Genomic DNA, 3,496 nt, shown 5'->3' with positions numbered 1-3,496 from the left:
GACTTTTTGATAGCAGCTATGTGAAAATGTAGTAACTTTTTAAGATACTCAAGAGCAGAAAATAGAACCGAGATTTTTCTATCCACAAAACTGACTTTCAGCTATGAAGTGCACGAACTTCCTGCTATAGAATGAATGTGCCCTCCCAAGATTCATACAATGAAATCCTAACGTCCAAGGTGATGGTATTAGGAGATGATGCCTTTGGAAGGTGATTAGGTCATGAGGGTGTGGCCCTTGTCAATGCTATTAGGGTCCTTATAAGGGAGACTCCAGAGAGCAATCTCTTTTTTTACTATGTGAGGACTTAGTGAGAAGATGCTGCCAGCAGGCCCTCACCAGATCCCTACCAGGTTATCACCCTGATCTCGGACCCAGCCTCCAGAACTGTGGAAAATACATTTCTGCTGTTTTTAAGCCATCCAGTCTCTGGTAGTTGTCAAAGTAGCTCATACAAACTAAGACACTTTCCTTAGTCTTCCTGAGGCACCTAGGAGAAATAATTCCAAACAATCACAATGACTACATCCATAGTTCATAATTCTTTTGGAATCAAGATCCCTTTTTATTCATAAAATTGTTGAAAACCAAGCTAAACCAAACTAAACCAAGAAGCTTTAGTTTATATGGGTTATGTAAAGTGACATATATATATATACACATATATATATATATATATATATTTTTTTTTTTTTTTTTTTTTTTGAGACCAAGGCTTGCTCTGTCTCCAGGATGGAGTGCAGTGGCACGATCTCGGCTCACTGCAACCTCCGACTCGCTGGTTCAAGGGATTCTCCTGCCTCAGCCTCCCTAGTAGCTGGGAATACAGGCATGCACCACCACGCCCAGCTAATTTTTGTATTTTTAGTAGAGACAGGGTTTCACCATGTTGGCCAGAATGGTCTCGATCTCCTGACCTCGTGATCCACCCGCCTCAGCCTCCCAAAATGCTGGGATTACAGGCGTGAGCCACTGCTCCTGGCCTCGTTTATTTGTTTTTAAATAACAATGACAAACTCATTACATGTTACCATAAATAACATATTTTTATGGAAAATAGCTGTCTTTTCAAGCACAGATAAATAGTGAAAAAGAAGGAATTATTTAACATTTGTAAAAATCTCTTTAATGTCTGGCTTAATAAAACTAGCTTGGTTATATATTCTTCTACATTCAGTCTGTAACAATGTGTTGTTTTGGCTGAGGTACAGGAAGAAAATCTCATCTCACTCAGTACACAGTGGGAAAAGGAGGGAAATTTCAATAGCCTTTTCAGCTATTGTAACTATTCTTCCTTGATAAGACACCAAAACTCAACAAACAGCAGATTCTTACAGGTTAGTTGTGGTGTAGAATCTGAAACCTTATCAATTAACTTTTCCAATTCTGTTATGTTAAAATTCACTAGTCTATCTTTAAATGGATCTTTTCATCTACACATGACTTTGCAATATCATGCATTGATTATTTGTAAATTATTGGTTCGTGGGGTTATGCAGATCTTTAAAGTACTGACATATTTTATGAAACAATGTTTTTAAAACCATATTTGTTAATATCACCACCAATCTCATCAGGAAAATCTATAAGTAGTGAGAAGCTGTGGCACACATAAGTTTTCCAAAATTTTAATTTTCTCTTGAAATTCCAATTGCCACTGTCAATATTATTTTCTTTATAGGATAAGCTCATTTTGTTCATTTTTGAGAAAATTTCTACCAAATATCCAAGTCTGAATAATCACAGTGTGACTTTCAGTCATTCTTTCAAGGAAAATGATGACCCACCCATTAAAAAAAAAAAAGGAATGTCTAGCCTCACCCACAAGTCATGCAATTATACAATGGCTTTTCCACAGAACAACTGCCTTTCCATCAGTATGCACCAGAAATGCTGCCTACTTTCTTACACTGAATATTAAACAGATGTGTGCTTGAGGTCTAAAATTTAGTAAACTAATGATTTTATTGCTTCATCAAAGTCACTGGTTCTTTCTTTCTTTTCTTTACTGTAAGCTTAGGGCAGTGAACAACATGACCACCTACACGATTTGGTGTCACCGCCTTGATTTGTGCTAAGGCACTAACAGTCTCACCTACCATAGATTTCTGTACCACTGTGCAAATAATACAGTGAAAAAGGCAAATAACATCTTAGTATTGTTATAAAAATGCTTGACTTCATAGGCCCCTTGAAGGGTCCCAGGGACCCCCCCGGATCCAAGGAACACACCTGAAAAATGCCACATGACAGGGACATCAGCATAGGGAATGATGGTGAGCATTAAACATAGCTCTACTCACAGAACCAGGACTCATAAGGGAGCAAGCGGTCTCTGTAATGGTACAAGATCAATTAATATAGACATAGTTCAACTAGAAAGATGGGGAGAATATAGGTAAAAATGGAGAATGTAGCTAAAAAGAATGTCAACCGTTTTTAGTAGCCATTTTGTGGTTGTAGTGTGAGTGTTGTTATCCTTAGACTGCTGTCTATGTTAATTCAGGAAAAGCAAATAAGTATGGACTTTCTAATTGTGTCTGTCCCTGCATCCTTAAAAACCAGAGTTCTTGGTGTGAAAGAAAGGAGATGCAGATGTAATACAGAAAAGACTGATTTTTTTAAATGTGTACATATATAAATGTTATATTTCCACTGAACAGGCAGGACACAATGACCACTCCTCTCTATTTAGGCTCCGCCACTACCCCTCTCCCTGCTTTCTTTCCATGTCCTGACCAAAAAATCACGGAATGTCTCTGTGACCCAGCCGACTGTAGGTTTTCCCCAGCAGGCCTGGACCCAAGCTAAGGCCTTGAACACTCCCAGGCATAGAGAAAGGTATCTAGGTTGTTGCCCTGAACGCTGAAACTGTGTCCCAGCCCAGAGCCAACTTCTTTAAACCCTCGTATAAACTCCATATCCTGACCCCCTCACTGCAGAAATACCCAGGCAAACATCCCTTTTCTCTTGCTGTCTGTTAGGACTCCTGAAGCCCTCCGTAGGTAAATTCCCCAAATAAATGCTTTGGACTGATCACCCTGGCATTTCGTGCTTCTTTCTTTGAATCCTGACCCACACCATCTCAGGATGGTTTGAAGCACTTCCTTGTGGAAACTCCCTTGCCACCACTTTTGAGGTGACTCAAGCAGTGGGTTCAGTAGGATGAAATCTAACTCTAGATTATAGTCTTAAATGTCATTTCCCACTAAAATCAACCAGGGATTTCTGAAACAAATGGCTACCTCCAGGTCTGGGCAAGAAATGAAGAGGATGAACCAGAAACATCTTGTCATCCCAGATAACAAAGAAATCATCGGAAGAACTTTGTGTCAAAAGAACTCAGTTTCATTTTTAGCCACTTGAAGAAGTTTTCACTCACCAAAAATAAAGCATGTAAGCTTCAACAAGCATAAAAATTGCAATAGAGTAAAATCTATCAAACGTTTAAATCCTTCTGTTTATACTTACTTAAAAAATGAAAAGGAAAACCTGA

This window comes from Aotus nancymaae, unplaced genomic scaffold, assembly GCF_030222135.1.
Source record: "Aotus nancymaae isolate 86718 unplaced genomic scaffold, 86718_ANA_hifiasm-v0.15.2.pri h1tg000040l, whole genome shotgun sequence".
NCBI classification, from domain to species: Eukaryota; Metazoa; Chordata; class Mammalia; order Primates; family Aotidae; genus Aotus; species Aotus nancymaae.
This window is presented reverse-complemented; position numbering follows the sequence as displayed.